This window comes from Pristiophorus japonicus, chromosome 13, assembly GCF_044704955.1.
Source record: "Pristiophorus japonicus isolate sPriJap1 chromosome 13, sPriJap1.hap1, whole genome shotgun sequence".
In the NCBI taxonomy this organism is placed as follows: domain Eukaryota; kingdom Metazoa; phylum Chordata; class Chondrichthyes; family Pristiophoridae; genus Pristiophorus; species Pristiophorus japonicus.
Window position 1 is genome coordinate 195545300 of NC_091989.1, and position 17610 is coordinate 195562909.

Sequence of the window (17610 nt, forward strand, 5' to 3'; positions counted from 1 at the left end):
GGGCAGTACTGAGGGAGTGTCGGAGAGGCAGTACTGAGGGAGCGCCGCACTGTCGGAGGGGCAGTACTGAGGGAGTGTCGGAGAGGCAGTACTGAGGGAGCGCCGCACTGTCGGAGGGGGCAGTACTGAGGGAGTGCCGCACTGTCGGAGGGGCAGTACTGAGGGAGTGTCGGAGAGGCAGTACTGAGGGAGTGCCGCACTGTCGGAGGGGCGGTACTGAGGGAGTGCCGCACTGTCGGAGGGGCAGTACTGAGGGAGTGTCGGAGAGGCAGTACTGAGGGAGTGCCGCAGTGTCGGAGGGGCAGTACTGAAGGAGTGTCGCACTGTCGGAGGGGCAGTACTGAGGGAGTGCCGCACTGTCGGAGGGGCAGTACTGAGGGAGTGCCTCACTGTCGGAGGGACAGTACTGAGGGAGTGCTGCACTGTCGGAGGGGCAGTACTGAGGGAGTGCCTCACTGTCGGAGAGGCAGTACTGAGGGAGTGCCGCACTGTCGGAGGGGCGGTACTGAGGGAGTGCCGCACTGTCGGAGGGGCAGTACTGAGGGAGTGTCGGAGGGGCAGTACTGAGGGAGTGCCGCACTGTCGGAGGGGCAGTACTGAAGGAGTGTCGCACTGTCGGAGGGGCAGTACTGAGGGAGTGCCGCACTGTCGGAGGGGCAGTACTGAGGGAGTGCCTCACTGTCGGAGGGACAGTACTGAGGGAGTGCTGCACTGTCGGAGGGGCAGTACTGAGGGAGTGCCTCACTGTCGGAGAGGCAGTACTGAGGGAGTGCCGCACTGTCGGAGGGGCGGTACTGAGGGAGTGCCGCACTGTCGGAGGGGCAGTACTTAGGGAGTGTCGGAGGGGCAGTACTGAGTGAGTGCTGCACTGTCGGAGGGGCAGTACTGAGGGAGCGCCGCACTGTCGGAGGGGCAGTACTGAGGGAGTGTCGGAGGGGCAGTACTGAGGGAGTGCCGCACTGTCGGAGGGGCAGTACTGAGGGAGTGCCTCACTGTCGGAGGGACAGTACTGAGGGAGTGCTGCACTGTCGGAGGGGCAGTACTGAGGGAGTGCCTCACTGTCGGAGGGACAGTACTGAGGGAGTGTCGCACTGTCGGAGGGGCTGTACTGAGGGAGCGCCGCACTGTCGGAGGGGCAGTACTGAGGGAGCGCCGCACTGTCGGAGGGGCAGTACTGAGGGAGCGCCGCACTGTCGGAGGGGCAGTACTGAGGGAGCGCCGCGCTGTCGGAGGGGCAGTACTGAGGGAGTGCCGCGCTGTCGGAGGGGCAGTACTGAGGGAGCGCCGCACTGTCGGAGGGGCAGTACTGAGGGAGTGCCGCACTGTCGGAGGGACAGTACTGAGGGAGTGCCGCACTGTCGGAGGGGCAGTACTGAGGGAGCGCCGCACTGTCGGAGGGACAGTACTGAGGGAGTGTCGGAGAGGCAGTACTGAGGGAGCACCGCACTGTCGGAGGGACAGTACTGAAGGAGTGTCGCACTGTCGGAGGGGCAGTACTGAGGGAGTGCCGCACTGTCGGAGGGGCAGTACTGAGGGAGTGCCTCACTGTCGGAGGGACAGTACTGAGGGAGTGCTGCACTGTCGGAGGGGCAGTACTGAGGGAGTGCCTCACTGTCGGAGAGGCAGTACTGAGGGAGTGCCGCACTGTCGGAGGGGCGGTACTGAGGGAGTGCCGCACTGTCGGAGGGGCAGTACTGAGGGAGTGTCGGAGGGGCAGTACTGAGGGAGTGCCGCACTGTCGGAGGGGCAGTACTGAAGGAGTGTCGCACTGTCGGAGGGGCAGTACTGAGGGAGTGCCGCACTGTCGGAGGGGCAGTACTGAGGGAGTGCCTCACTGTCGGAGGGACAGTACTGAGGGAGTGCTGCACTGTCGGAGGGGCAGTACTGAGGGAGTGCCTCACTGTCGGAGAGGCAGTACTGAGGGAGTGCCGCACTGTCGGAGGGGCGGTACTGAGGGAGTGCCGCACTGTCGGAGGGGCAGTACTTAGGGAGTGTCGGAGGGGCAGTACTGAGTGAGTGCTGCACTGTCGGAGGGGCAGTACTGAGGGAGCGCCGCACTGTCGGAGGGGCAGTACTGAGGGAGTGTCGGAGGGGCAGTACTGAGGGAGTGCCGCACTGTCGGAGGGGCAGTACTGAGGGAGTGCCTCACTGTCGGAGGGACAGTACTGAGGGAGTGTCGCACTGTCGGAGGGGCTGTACTGAGGGAGCGCCGCACTGTCGGAGGGGCAGTACTGAGGGAGCGCCGCACTGTCGGAGGGGCAGTACTGAGGGAGCGCCGCACTGTCGGAGGGGCAGTACTGAGGGAGCGCCGCGCTGTCGGAGGGGCAGTACTGAGGGAGTGCCGCGCTGTCGGAGGGGCAGTACTGAGGGAGCGCCGCACTGTCGGAGGGGCAGTACTGAGGGAGTGCCGCACTGTCGGAGGGACAGTACTGAGGGAGTGCCGCACTGTCGGAGGGGCAGTACTGAGGGAGCGCCGCACTGTCGGAGGGACAGTACTGAGGGAGTGTCGGAGAGGCAGTACTGAGGGAGCACCGCACTGTCGGAGGGACAGTACTAAGAGAGTGCCGCACTGTCGGAGGGATAGTACTGAGGGAGTGCTGCACTGTCGGAGGGGCAGTACGAAGAGAGTGCCGCACTGTCGGAGGGACAGTACTGAGGGAGTGCTGTACTGTCGGAGGGGCAGTACTGAAGGAGTGCTGCACTGTCGGAGGGGCGGTACTGAGATTTGGAATATTGACAAGCAACCGAGGTGTTCTATGGAACTCCTCCACGGCAAACGAGGCAAAGGTGGGCAGAGGAACCGTTACAAGGACACCCTCAAAGCCTCCCTGATAAAGTGCAACATCCCCACCGACACCTGGGAGTCCCTGGCCAAAGACTGCCCTAAGTGGGGGAAGTGAATCCGGGAGGGCGCTGAGCACCTCGAGTCTCGTCGCCGAGAGCATGCAGAAACCAAGCGCAGGCAGCGGAAGGAGCGTGCGGCAAACCAGTCCCACCCACCCCCCTCCCTCAACGACTATCTGTCCCACCTGTGACAGGGACTGTGGTTCCCGTATTGGACTGTTCAGCCACCTAAGGACTCATTTTAAGAGTGGAAGTAAGTCTTCCTCGATTCCGAGGGACTGCCTATGATTATGATGACCGAGGGAGCGCCGCACTGTTAGAGGGGCAGTACTGAGGGAGCGCCGCACTGTCCGAGGTGCCATCTTTTGGATGAATTGTTAAACCGAGGCCCTGTTTGCTCTCAAGTGGACATAAAAGATCCCACAGCCCTATTGGAAGAAGAGCAGGGGAGTTATCCACGGTGTCCTGGAGCCAATATTTATCCCTCAACCAACATCACAAAAACAAATTGTCTGGCCATTATCACATTGCTGTTTGTGGGAGCTTGCTGTGTGCAGATTGCCTGCTGCGTTTCCTACATTACAACAGTGACTGCACTTTAAAAAGTACTTCATTGTCTGTAAAGCGCGTTGGGATGTCCTGAGACTGTGAAATGCGCTCTAGAATTGCAAATTCTTCCTTGTCGGTATTTTTGTGAGTTGTTCAGCCTCTGACTGGCTTTCCAATATGAGCTCTATGATCCTCGTCATCTACCAGAAAGGGATCTCCATTGAAGTCACGGAGAGTTAAATAGGGCGGGCTGTAAAAGTGGTATTCAACCAGATTGCATCAGTTTCCCACGGAGCAGGGGCAGTTAAATTAAAAATTACCCCAAGAACCTCAGTTTATCATCTCGTTTCGAAAGTCTGCGCCCTCAGCACTCCAATGTCCCTTCCCTCTCCACCATCCTACTCTGTTTGCACCACCTCGGAAGCAGCCTTTCCGACACGGGTAAGGTCCCACCATGGACCTGGAGCAGTCATAGAAACATAGAAAACATCGAAAATAGGTGCAGGAGCAGGCCATTCGGCCCTTCTAGCCTGCACCGCCATTCAATGAGTTCATGGCTGAACATGCAACTTCAGTACCCCATTCCTGCTTTCTCGCCATACCCCTTGATCCCCCGAGTAGCAAGGACTTCATCTAACTAGCCATTGCTCATTTAAACTAGCAGTCGATTTTGCTGAGGGACTGAGATCCACTCAGTGCTGTCTAGCTTCATAAAGCTAATATTCTCACTGTACTTTCAATTCACAATGAAGTTCCTGTTTTTTTTCCCGAAATTCATTAATTCTGAAGTGTAAGATCCTGAAAGGATTATCCTGTGCTACACCTGATGCCAAAAAAACTGTGTATCAAGCCACAGAATTCAAGTATTACAGGAAAGATGTGATTGCACTAGAGAGAGGGTACAGAGGTACACGAGACTCCCAAAGCAAGCGCTCTACTCGGAACTCCTTCATGGCAAACGAGCCAAAGGTGGGCAGAGGAATCGTTACAAGCACACCCTCAAAGCCTCCCTGATAAAGTGCAACATCCCCACTGACACCTGGGAGTCTCTGGCCAAAGACCGCCCTAAGTGGAGGAAGTGCATCCGGGAGGGTGCTGAGCACTTCGAGTCTCGTCGCCGAGAGCATGCAGAAACCAAGCGCAGGCAGCGGAAGGAGCGTGCGACAAACCAGTCCCACCCATCCCCCTCCCTCAACCACTGTCTGTCCCACCTGTGACAGAGACTGAAATTCCCGTATTGGACTGTTCGCCCACCTAAGGACTCACTTTTGGAGTGGAAGCAAGTCTTCCTCGATTCCGAGGGACTGCCTATGATGATAACAGGATATTTACAAGGATGTTGCCGGGACGAGAATTTTAGGTACGAGGAAAGTTTGGATAGGCTGGGTTTGTTTTCTTTGCAAACTTCTTTGCAGAGGAAGTTGAGGGAACATTTAATTGAGGTGTATAGGGGGGGCCTAGATAGAGTGTAGAGGAAGGACCTAGTTCCCTTAGCATAGAGGTCAATAACCAGGGGACATAGATTTAAAGTAATTGGTACAAGGATTAAAGAGGAGTTGAGAACTTTTTCACGCAGAGGGTGGTGGAGGCAGAAACTCTCATCATAATTCAAAGGTCCTGGATATACACTAGATGTGCCATAACCTCCAGCGCTCCACACCAACAGCTGGAAAGTGGGATTAGGCTGGATAGCTCTGTGTCGGCCGGTACGGGCACAATGGCCTCCTTCTGTGCCGTAAATTTCTATGATTCTAATTTATAGTAGTGAGGGTAAGGTCGTGTAGTGGTTATGTAATTGGACTAATAATCCAGAGAAGGTGAGTTAAAGTCCCACCATGGCAGATTAAAATTTGACACAAAACAAAACCCAAAATACTGCAGATGCTAGAAATCTGAAATAAAATACAGAAAATGCTGGAAATCCTCAGCAGGACAAGCAGCGTGTGTGGAGCGACAAAGGGACATCGACCTCAAACATTAACTCTGTTTCTCTCATAAGAACATAGGAAATAGGAGCAGGAGTAGGCCATCTAGCCCCTCGAGACTGCTCCGCCATTCAATAAGATCATGGCTGATCTGATCATGGACTCAGCTCCACTTCCCCGCCCGCTCCCCATGACCCTCGTCTCCCCTGTAGTTCAAGAATCTATCTCTACCTTAAATATATTCAATGACCCAGCCTCCACAGCTCTCTGGGGTAGAGAATTCCAAAGATTCACGACCCTCAGAGGAAAGAAATTCCTCCTCATCTCCGTCTCAAATGGGCGACCCCTTATTCTGAAACTATGCCCCTAGTTCTAGATTCCCCCATCCTCTTTGCATCTACCCGGTCCAGCCCCCTCAGAATCTTACATGTTTCAATAAGATCACCTCTCATTCTTCTAAACTCCATTGAGTGCAGCCACAACCTGCTCAACCTTTCATAAGAAGAACATAAGAAATAGGAGCAGGAGTAGGCCACTTAGCCCCTCGAGCCTGCTCCGCCATTCAATAAGATCATGGCTGATCTGATCTTGGCCTCAACTTCCCGCTCCCCATAACCCTTGACTCGCCCATAGTTCAAGAATCTGTCTACCAGCGTTACATATATTCAATGACCCAGCCTCCATAACTCTCTGGGGAAGAGAATTCCACAGATTTACAACCCTCTGAGAGAAGAAATTCCTCCTCATCTTAGTTTTAAATGGGCGGCCCCTTATTCTGAAACTATGTCACCTAGTTTTAGTTTCCCCAATGAGTGGAAATATCCTCTCTGCATCTGTCGAGCCCCCTCATTATCTTGCTTCATAAGACAACCCCTTCATCCCAGGAATCAACCTAGTAAACCTTCTCGGAACTGTCTCCAATGCAAATAAGGAGGCCAAAACTGTATGCAGTACTCTAGGTGTGGCCTTACCAATACCCTATACAGTTGTAGCAGGACTTCTCTGCTTTTATACTCCATCCCCCTTGCAATAAAGGCAAGCATTCCATTTGCCTTCCTGATCACTTGCTGTACCTGCATACTAACTTGTGTTTCACGTATAAGGACCCCCAGGTCCCTCTGTACTGCAGTATTGTGTAGTCTCTCTTCATTTAAATAATAATTTGCTTTTCTATTCTTCCTACCAAAGTGGATAACCTCACATTTTCCCACATTATTCTCCATCTGCCAAATGTTTGCCCTCTCACTTAGCCTGTCTATATCCCTTTGCAGATTCTTTGTGTCCTCCTCACAACCAACTTTCCCACCCATCTTTGTATCATCAACAAACTTAGCTACATTACACTTGGTCCCATCATCCAAGTCATTAATTTAGATTGTAAATAGTTGAGGCCCCAGCACCGATCCCTGCGGCACCCCACTAGTCACTGTTTGCCAACCGGAAAATGACCCATTTATCCCGACTCTCTGTTTTCTGTTAGTTAGCCAATCCTCTATCCATGCTAAAATTTGATTAAAATTTGAATTTGGTTTACAAACGTCTGAATATAAAAATCTGCTGTCAGTAAAAGTGACCATGAATCTGTCAGATTGTCACAAAAACCCAACTGGTTCATGAATATCCTCAGCAGAGGAAATCTGATGCCCTTACCCAGTGTGGGCCTATATGTAACTCCAGTTCCACACCAAGTTGTATCAAAACCCTGCTCATGGCATGTAAGGATGGGTTTCAGCTGTGGCTCAGTGGGCAGCACTCTCGCTTCTGAGTCAGAAGGTTATGGGTTCAAGTCTCACTCCAGGGACTCGAGCACAAAAATCTAGGCTGACATTTCCAGTGCAGTACTGAGGGAGTGCCGCACAGTCGGAGGGGCAGTACTGAGGGAGCGCTGCACTGTCGGAGGTGCAGTACTGAGGGAGCGCCGCACTGTTGGAGGGGCAGTACTGAGGGAGCACTGCACTGTCGGAGGGACAGTACTGAGGCAGCGCCGCACTGTCGGAGGGGCAGTACTGAGTGAGTGTCGCACTGTCAGAGGGGCAGTACTGAGGGAGTGCCGCACTGTCGGAGGGGCAATACTGAGGGAGCGCCACACTGTCGGAGGGGTGGTACTGAGGGAGCACTGCTCTGTCATCGAGGCAGTACGGAGGGAATGCTGCACTGACAGCGAGGCAGTACTGAGGGAGTACCGCACTTTCGGCGGGGCAGTACTGAGGGAGTGCCGCACTGTTGGAGGGGCAGTACTGAGGGAGAGCCGCACTGTCGGAGGTGCCATCTTTCATTAGAGACATTTAGCCGAGGCCCCATCTGCTCTCTCAGGTGGGTGTAAAAAATCCCATGGCACAATTTGGAAGAAGAGCAGGGGAGTTATCCCCAGTGTCCTGGCCAATATTTATCCCTCAATCGACACAACTAAAACAGATTATCTGTTCATTATTGCTGTTTGTGGGAGCTTGCTGTGCACAAATTGGCTGCCACGTTTCCCACATTACAACAGTGACCATTCTCCAAATGTACTTCATCGGCTGTAAAGCGCTTTGAGACGTCCTGAGGTCATGAAAGGCGCTATATAAATCCAATCTTTTTAGCCAGCGATGCCCAGATCCCAAGTATTAATTGTTAAAAAAACAGGATGGTCTTTCGAAGACCACACAGTGGCGCCAGTGCTCATAAGCAAGCAGCCAGGCACTCCCACAGTGACAATATCAGTCTCTTGTTAACTGTCTCACTGCCCTCCTATTCCTTTTCACAAATCTTCTTTCCTCCTGACTGGATGGTGCTGACTCTCCCTGGGGTACAGTTCCTGAAGGTGCTGACTCTCCCTGGGGTATAGTTCCTGAAGGTGCTGACTCTCCCTGGGGTACAGACCCTGAAGGTGCTGACTCTCCCTGGGGTACAGACCCTGAAGGTGCTGACTCTCCCTGGGGTACAGTCCCTGAAGGTGCTGACTCTCCCTGGGGTATAGTTCCTGAAGGTGCTGACTCTCCCTGGGGTACAGACTCTGAAGGTGCTGACTCTCCCTGGGGTACAGTTCCTGAAGGTGCTGACTCTCCCTGGGGTACAGTTCCTGAAGGTGCTGACTCTCCCTGGGGTACAGTCCCTGAAGGTGCTGACTCTCCCTGGGGTATAGTTCCTGAAGGTGCTGACTCTCCCTGGGGTACAGTTCCTGAAGGCACTGACTCTCCCTGGGGTACAGTTCCTGAAGGCACTGACTCTCCCTGGGGTATAGTTCCTGAAGTGTCGACTCTCCCTGGGGTACAGTTCCACAGGCACTGACTGTCACTGGGGTACACTCGTGCAAAAAATAGCATCTCCGACAGTGCAACACTCCCTCAGTACTGCCCCTCCGACAGTGCAGCTCTCCTTTAGTACTGACCCTCCAACAGTGCGGCACTCCCTCAGTACTGATCCTCCGACAGTGCAGCGTTCCCTCAGTACTGCCCCTTTGAAGGTGCACGCTCCCTCAGTCCTGCACTTGGAGTGCCAGCCTGGATTATGAGCTCGAGGGGATTGAACCTACAACTTCCTGACTCAGACATGACATTCGAACAAAGCTGACAAACCGGACGTCCCAAAACGCTTCATAACAACAACAACAACAACAACCTGTATTTATCTAGCACCTTTAACGCAGTAAAACATCCCAAGGTGCTTCACAGCGGTGTTATAAGGCAAAACAAATACATTTGACACCGGGCCACTTGAGAAGAAATTACGGCAGTTTGGTTAAAGAGGTTGGTCTTAAGGAGCGTCTTAAAGGAGGAAAGAGAGGTAGAGAGACGGAGAGGTTTAGGGGGGGAGTTCCAGAGGTTGGGGCCCAGGCAACTGAAGGCACGGCCACCAATCGTTGAGCAGCTATAATCAGAGATGCCCAAGTGGGCAGAATTTGAAGAGCGTAGGCATCTCGGGGGTGGGGGGGTGGGGTTGTGAGACTGGAGGAGATTACAGAGATAGGGAGGGGCGAGGCCATGGAGGGATTTGTAAACAAGGATGAGAATTTTGATATCGAGGCATTGCTTAACCGGGAGCCAATGTAGGTCAGCGAGCTCAGGGGTGATGGGCGAGCAGGACTTGGTGCGAGTTAAGACAAGGGCTGCCGAGTTTTGGATGACCTCAAGTTTACATAGGGTAGAAGGTGGGAGGCCAGCCAGGAGTGTGTTGGAGTAGTCAAGTTTAGAGGGAACAAAGATATGGATGAAGGCTTCAGCAGCAGATGAGCTGAGGCAGGGGCGGAGACGGGCAATTTTACGGAGGTGAAAATAGGCGTTTTTTGTTATGGCGTGGATATGTGGCCGGAAGCTCATTTCAGGGTCAAATATGACACCAAGGTTATGAACACCAAGGCTGTCTGGTTCAGCCTCAGACAGATGCTAGGGAGAGAGATGGAGTCAGTGGCTAGGGAACAGTTTGTGGCAGGGACCAAAGACAATGACAATGTTTAAGGACGTGTTTATTTGTACTAATAAAATGGCTGCCATGTCTCTGATTGGCTCTCCATTATCACATGACCTATTGCTGATTGGTCCCCTTGGAAAAAAATGCCACACCCTGAAGTTTCTTTGGAATGTGCAACTGGAACCGTCCAGCCCAAGTTCTGACTGACTTTGAAAATTGTAATTCGATCCATTCTGACTTCAGAAGCCAGAGAGGACAGATCTCGAACAACCCAGCAAAAGCCACCAAGTTCTAGCCAAAGTCCTTTACCCCAGCGCAAGTTCATGACCTTACCCCTCCCCCCCACCCCCCCAGCCATAGATGGATATTGTGTGGGTCACGGATTGTTAACAGGTTTATTGGGTATGAAATGAATCGTGATAGTGTTGTGACTTCTGGATTTCATCCACTCCAACCATGACCCTGACGCCAAGTTCCCCATCGTCCCTCTCTCCAATTTGCGCTCAGCAAGCTCCCGCAAACAGTAATGTAATAATGACCAGATAATCTGTTTCAGTGATGGTTGTAGAGGGGTGAATATTGTCTGTTGCAGCTTTCTCCATTTGCAGATTGCGTGTATCTGTTGGGTTTCCCAGTTTATATGTCAGCCGTGGCTCAGTGCGTAGCACTCTCGTCTCTTGAGTCAGGAGGTTGTGGATTCAGGTCCTACACCAGGGATTTGAGCACAAAAAATCTAAGCTGACACTGCAGTGCAGTGCAGTTAAACCGAGGCCCCGTCTGCTCTCTCAAGTGGACGTAAAAGATCCCATGGCACTATTTCGAAGAAGAGCAGGCCCGGTGTCCTGGCCAATACTTATCCGTCAATCAACGTAACAGAAAAAAACATGATCTGGTCATTATCATATTGCTGTTTGTGGGAGCTTGCTGTGTGCAAATTGGCTGCCGCATTTCCCACATTACAACAGTGACTGCACTTCAAAAGTACTTCATTGGCTGTAAAGCACTTTGAGATGTCCGGTGGTCGTGAAAGGTGCTATATAAATCCAATTATTTTTTACGAAACTGCATATTTCAACCTGGGGCCACTTGCCTGTGACTCGCCTGACATAAGGAACAGGGGGAGGCCATTCAGCCCCTCAAGCCTGCTCTGCCATTCTATCAGATCATAGCCGATGTGTCCTGGTCTCAGTCAGTCTGTTTATGGGCAGGATTGGTTTGGGCGGTGAGGCCTCTACAGTTGAATAGCCTGTGAAGCTCACTGTCCCACGGCCTGCTGCGAGTGTGATCCTGGCCCCCAGCACATAAAAACATAAGAAATAGGAGCAGGAGTAGACCATACAGCCCCTCGAGCCTGCTCCACCATTCAATAAGATCATGTCTGATCTGATCATGGACTCAGCTCCACTACCCCACCCACTCACCATAACCCCTTATTCCCTTATCATTTAAGAAACTATCTATTTCTGTCTTAAATTTATTCAATATTCCAGAATCCACAGCTCTCTGAGGCAGCGAATTTCACAGATTTTAAACGCTCTGGGAGAAGAAATTCCTCTTCATCTCTGTTTTAAATGGGCGGCCCCTTATTCTAAGATTGTACCCTCTAGTTCTAGTCTCCCCCATCAGTGGAAACATCCTCTCTGCATCCACCTTGTCAAGCCCCCTCATAATCTTATGCGTTTCGATAAGATCACCTCTCATTCTGCTGAATTCCAATGAGGCCCAACCTACTCAACCTTTCCTCATAAGTCAACCCCCTCATTCCCAGAATCAACCTCGTGAACCTTCTCTGAACTGCCTCCAAAGCAAGTATACCCTTTCGTAAATATGGAAACCAAAATTGCACGCAGTACTCCAGGTGTGGCCTCACCAATACCTTATACAGCTGTAGCAAGACTTCCCTGCTTTTATACTCTATCCCCTTTGCAATAAAGGCCAACATACCATTGGACTTCCATAGAAACATAGAAAATAGGTGCAGGAGCAGGCCATTCGGCCCTTCGAGCCTGCACCACCATTCAATATGATCATGGCTGATCATGCAACTTCAGTACCCCACTCCTGCCTTCTCTCAATACCCCCTGATCCCTTTAGCCGTAAGGGCCACATCTAACTCCCTTTTGAATATACCCAACGAACTGGACTCAAATTCTCTGTGGTAGAGATTTTTATAGCTTCACAATTCTCTAGGTGAAAAAGTTTCTCCTCATCTCGGTCCTAGATGGCTTACCCCTTATTCTTAGACTGTGACCCCTGGTTCTAGACTTCCCCCAACAACGGGAACATTCTTCCTGCATCTAACCTGTCCAATCCCGTCAGAATTTTATATGCTTCTATGAGATCCCCTCTCATTCTTCTAAATTCCAGTGAATATAAGCCTAGTCGATCCAGTCTGTCATGTATTCAACCAGCATTGTAACCCATGTATAATCTGACCTAAGTTGTACACTGTGAGAACACTGACCACTAGGTGGGAGACACTCCTAACCTGGACCTTCAGGTATAAAACGGGAAGCTCCACCCACCTTCTCTCAAGCATGGGCCTCATGTGCATTTATACTGTATAGTAAGACGTATCAATGGCGACGAGAAACTGGGATTTAAACCATGCGAGCATGGCCACTAGCAGAACAGACGAGAGGTACTGTGTTAAGGAATGGTTGGGACAGAGATTCAAACATTGTTAAAGCAGCACACAGTTCTCCAGGCAGACAAGGGCAGTCAGGCATGTCCCAACATGTAGTCGAACCCAGAGGGGGAGTTCGACAGAGACAATGGCAAGCTGAACGGCGATTCACGCCATTGCAAGGGACAATGCAGCCAGTAATGGGGCCATCAACACCTGTTAATGGTGCACTCAAGGGCAATAATAGGGACAGTCAGGGACGATCAACTGGCAAGGAACCTTTTGTTTCAAACAGCAACTCATGCTGGAGGCGTGGAGGCACACACTCAGCTGGAGTTTGCAGAGGTGAGCAAAATACCTGCAGAAATTGCAGAAGTGAACGCTGGGGGAAATTGCTGGAAGCTGAAGTTCAGCGAGTTCATGTGGAGCACGTATACAGTTCATACACCAGGACGCCACCGATAATGATCATCAATGGCATCCCAGTATCAATGGAGCTAGATACGTGGGCCAGCCAGTCCCTGATGGGTATCAAACAGTTCAAAAAGTTGTGGGCCTCCAAGGCCAGGAGGCCAAAATTATCGCCAATTGCCTTCATCGTGACAATGCCCGGGTGCCCATTGTGGAGTTCTCTGATGAACACCTCTCTGCCCATCTGGGGCATGACTACGCGGTTTCCCCACAGTAGGCAATCGGCCTGAATCGAGAGTTCATCCTTGCGCCTGTGAAATGGTTTAAACGTGGCTGCCCAGTCCCCATTCAGGACACATTTCTTGACTAGAGACAATAGCGGGTCTCTATTTGTCCAGACTTTAATCTGACGGGCTGTCACGGGTGAGCCTTCACTTCCGAAAGCTTCAACAGCCAATACCATCTCAGCACCATGCACGGTAGCCCCCTCAGTGGTGGCTAGTGGGAGCCTGCTGAGTGCATCGGCGCAGTTTTCGGTGCCCGGTCTGTGCCGAATTGTGTAGTCATAGGCAGCTAATGTGAGTGCCCACCTCTGTATGCGGGCCGATGCGTTTGCATTTATGGCCTTGTTGTCGGCCAATAGGGACATTAGGGGTTTGTGATCTGTCTCCAGCTCAAATTTCCTGCCAAACAGGTACTGGTGCATTTTTTTTACCTCATATACACATGCGAGCGCCTCCTTTTCTACCATCCCGTAGCCCCTTTCTGCCTGGGACAGACTCCTGGAGGCATAAGCTACCGGCTGTAACTGACCCTTGGCATTGACATGCTGCAACACACACCCGACACCATAGGACGACGCATCGCACGTTAACACAAGTTTCTTACATGGGTCATATAGCGTTAACAGATTGTTGGAACATAACAAATTGCGTGCTCTATTAAAAGCCCTTTCCTGGCTGTCCCCCCAGACCCATTCGCGACCTTTGCGTAGGAGCACGTGTAGCGGCTCTAGCAGCGTGCTCAATTTGGGAAGAAAGTTACCAAAATAGTTCAGGAGCCCTAAGAACGAACGCAGCTCCGTCGTGTTACGGGGTCTGGGTGCTCTCTGGATCGCTTCCGTCTTGGATGCAGTAGGTCTGATCCCGTCTGCTGCTACCCTCATCCCCAGGAATTCTACCTCTGGAGCTAGGAAGACGCACTTCGCCTTTTTCAGTCGCAGACCTACCCGGTCCAGTCTGCGGATCACCTCCTCCAGGTTGTGGAGGTGTTCTTCAGTATCGTAACCCCCGTAATGAGGATGCCGTCCTGAAAAATCACCGTCCCTGGAATCGACTTGAGGAGACTTTCCATATTTCGTTGGAAGATCGCGGCGGCCGAGCGAATCCCGAACGGACATCTGTTGTACTCAAACAACCCCTTGTGCGTCGTGATGGTGGTCAGCTTCTTCGACTCACTTGCCAGCTCCTGGGTCATGTAAGCTGAGGTCAGGTCCAATTTTGAAAAAAGTTTGCCACTGGATAGCGTCGCAAAGAGGTCCTCCGCTCTCGGTAGCGGGTACTGGTCTTGGAGTGACACCCGATTGATGGTGGCCTTGTAATCGCCACATATCCTGATCGACCCATCCGCTTTGAGCACCAGCACAATCGGGCTCGCCCAGTCACTGAATTCGACTGGCGAGATGATGCCTTCCCTCAGCAGGCGGTCCAATTCGCCTTCTATCTTTTCCCGCATCACGTACGGCACCGCTCTGGCCTTGTGGTGTACTGGCCTGGCGTCCGAGTTTATGTGAATCACTACCTTGGCCCCCATGAAAGTGCCAATGCCCGGATGAAATAATGAATCAAATTTGTCCAGGACCTGTGAGCATGATACTCGCTCCACTGAGGAAATTGCATTGACATCGCCCCATTTCCAGTTCATGACAGCAAGCCAACTCCTCCCCAGTAGTGCGGGACCGTCCCCTGGGACAATCCAGAGTGGCAACCTGTTCTCCAAATCTTTGTGGGTTATGACTACCGTGGCGCTGCCTAGCACCGGAATGATCTGCCTTGTGTAAGTCCGTAGCTGTGCGTCAATCGGCGATAATTTTGGCCTCCTGGCCTTGGAGGCCCACAACTTTTTGAACTGTTTGATACCCATCAGGGACTGGCTGGCACCCGTGTCTAACTCCATTGATACTGGGATGCCATTGAGGAGCACTTTCATCATTATCGGTGGCGTCCTGGTGTATGAACTGTATATATGCTCCACATGAACTCGCTGAACTTCAGCTTCCAGCGATTTCCCCCAGTGTCCATTTCTGCAATTTCTGCAGGTATTTTGCTCATCTCTGCAAACTCCGGCTGAATGTATGCCTCCACGCCTCCAGCATGAGTTGCTGTTTGAAACAAAAGGTCCCTTGCCAGTCGATCGTCCCTGACTGCCCCTGTTATTGTCCTTGAGTGCACCATTAACAGATGTTGATGGCCCCATTACTGGCCGCATTGTCCCTTGCAATGGCGTGAATCTCCATTCAGCTTGCCATTGTCTCTGTCGAACTCCCCCTCTGGGTTCGACTACATGTTGGGGCATGCCTGACTGCCCTTGTCTGCCTGGAGAACTGTGTGCTGCTTTAACAATGTTGAATCTCTGTCCCAACCATTCCTTAACATAGTACCTCTCGTCTGTTCTGCTAGTGGCCATGCTCGCGTGGTTTAAATCCCAGTTTCTTGTCGCCAATGATACGTCCTTACTACACAATATAAATGCACACGAGGCCCATGCTTGAGAGAAGGTCAGTCTGTGACCTGTCCTTTATTCCTTAGCACACAAGTGATGAAGGTGGGTGGTGCTTCCCCTTTTATACCTGAAGGTCCAGGTTAGGAGTGTCTCCCACCTAGTGGTCAGTGTTCTCACGGTGTACAACTTAGGTCAGTTTATACATGGGTTACAATGCTGGTTGAATACATGACACCCAGGTCCTGCTGTACTGCGGCACTTTGCAATCTTTCTCCATTTAAATAATAACTTGCTCTTGGATTTTTTCTGCCAAAGTGCATGACCTCACACTTTCCGACATTATATTCCATTTGCCAAATTTTTGCCCACTCATTTAGCCTGTCTATGTCCTTTTGCAGATTTTTTGTGTCCTCCTCACACATTGCTTTTCCTCCCATCTTTGTATCATTAGCAAACTTGGCTACGTTACACTCAGTCCCTTCTTCCAAGTCGTTAATAGATTGTTAATAGTTGGGGTCCCAGCACTGATCCCTGCAGCACCCCACTGGTTACTGATTGACAACCAGAGAATGAACCATTTATCCTGACTCTCTGTTTTCTGTTCATTAGCCAATCCATGCTAATATATTACCCCCAACCCCGTGAAATTTTATCTTGTGCAGTAACCTTTTATGTGGCACCTTGTCAAATGCCTTCTGGAAGTCCAAATACACCACATCCACTGGTTCCCCTTTATCCACCCTGCTCGTTACATCTTTAAAGAATTCCAGCAAATTTGTCAAACATGACTTCCCCTTTGTAAATCCATGCTGACTCTGTCTGATCGAATTTTGCTTTTCCAAATGTCCTGCTACTGCTTCTTTAATAATGGACTCCAACATTTTCCCAACCACAGATGTTAGGCTAACTGGTTTATAGTTTCCTGCTTTTTGTCTGCCTCCTTTTTTAAATAGGGGCATTACATTTGCAGTTTTCCAATCTGCTGGGACCTCCGTAGAATCCAGGGAATTTTGGTAAATTACAACCAATGCATCCACAATCCCTACTTCTCTTAAGATCCTAGGATGCAAGCCATCAAATCCAGGGAATTTACCTGCCTTTAGCCCCATTATCTTACTGAGTACCGCCTCCTTAGTGATTGTGATTGTGTTAAGTTCCTCCCCCCTATAGCCCCTTGACTATCCACTGTTGGAATATTGTTAGTATCCTCTACCGTAAAGACTGATACAAAATATTTGTTCAGAGTTTCTGCCATCTCCATGTTCCCCATTACTAGTTCCCCGGTCTCATCCTCTAAGGGACCAACATTTACTTTAACCACCCTTTTCCTTTTTATATTGCTATCTGTTTTTATATTTTGCGCTAGTTTACTTTCATAGTCCATCTTCCCTTTCTTAATCATTTTTTTAGACGTTCTTTGCTGGCTTTTAAAAGCTTCCCAATCTTCTGTCTTCACACTCGTTTAGGACACTTTGTATGTTCTTGTTTTTAATCGAATACCGTCCTTTATATCTTTAGTTAGTCACGGATGGCTATCTTTTCTCTTACACCCTTTCCTCCTCACTGGAATATATTTTTCTTGAGAGTTGTGAAATATCTCCTTAAATATACACCACTGTTCATCAACTGTCTTTCACTTTAATCTATTAATCTATTAATCTATAATCACTTTAATCTATTTTCCCAGTCCACTTTACCCAACTCTGCCCTCATACCTTCATAGTCTCCTTTATTTAAGCTTAGTACGCTGGTTAGAGATCCAACTTTCTCACCCTCCATCTGAATTTCATTCATGCTATGATCACTCATTCCAAGGGAATCCTTTACTGGGAGATTGTTTACTAATCCTGTCTCATTACACAGGACCAGATCTAAGATAGCCTGCCCCCTGGTTGGTTCCGTTACATACTGCTCAAGGAACCTGTCCCTTACGCACTCTATGAACTCTTCCTCAAGGCTACCCTGACCAATTTGATTTGTCCAATCAATATGAAGGTTAAAATCACCCATGATTATTGCTGTTCCCTTTTGACAATCTCCCTGGTTTATGCTCTGACCGACAGAGTTGCTACTGTTTGGGGGCCTATAGACTATGCCCACCAGTGACTTTTTCCCCTTATTGTTCCTTATCTCCACCAAACTGTT